The sequence below is a fragment of the Papaver somniferum genome, unplaced genomic scaffold, assembly GCF_003573695.1.
Source record: "Papaver somniferum cultivar HN1 unplaced genomic scaffold, ASM357369v1 unplaced-scaffold_123, whole genome shotgun sequence".
NCBI classification, from domain to species: domain Eukaryota; kingdom Viridiplantae; phylum Streptophyta; class Magnoliopsida; order Ranunculales; family Papaveraceae; genus Papaver; species Papaver somniferum.
The window spans coordinates 3348813-3349465 of record NW_020621381.1 but is presented as its reverse complement, the minus strand read 5'-3'; the positions used below and the strand labels follow the sequence as shown (position 1 = coordinate 3349465).

Below are 653 nucleotides of genomic sequence, written 5' to 3'. Positions count from 1 at the left end.
AAACCATGATGAGGACACTGGGATAATAAATCATTGAACCTTTCCAAATACCTATATAAAGATTCTCCCTCTTGTTGTGAAAATGTGCATATTTGCGTCCTAATAGACGATGTTTTGTGCCTAGGGAAAAACTTATTGAAAAAGGCAGATGTAAGTTGTTCATATGTCTCAATTGACTCGGAGTCCAAACTATAGCCACGACTTGGCCTTATCTTTCAGGGAAAATGGGAATAACCTAAGTTTCAAAGCATCATCATCTAAGCCTCTAATTCTTAGAGTACTACAAATTTCCTCAAAATCCCTAACATGGTAATAAGGGTTTTCATTTTCTTTCCCTAAAAAGATTGGGAGCATCTGTAAGGTCCCAGGTTTCAGTTCATAGGGTGCCTCCGTTTCAGCTAACTTAATACACGAAGGACGAGTAGTCCTAGTTGGATTCAACAAAGCTTTCAAAGTTGCCATTTCTGGCGCTATCGGAGCAACAGGATTCTCTCCTCAGTCAAAGACGTTCAAAAACAGACTCTTCAAAAGTCGGACTTCTAGATTAAGGTAATCGAGACGCTTCGAACTACTAGGTTTCTCTTTAACAAATCTACCTAGTGCGTCTCTTTTACGTTCAGGCATACAATAGAATTTTCTAAATTGGAAGGGTA

General features: G+C 38.7%; 1 pseudogene; it reads left to right on the top strand.

The window, feature by feature from the left end:
• Window positions 1–100, top strand: LOC113331095 (annotated as a pseudogene).
• The last annotated feature ends 553 nt before the right edge of the window (window positions 101–653 follow it).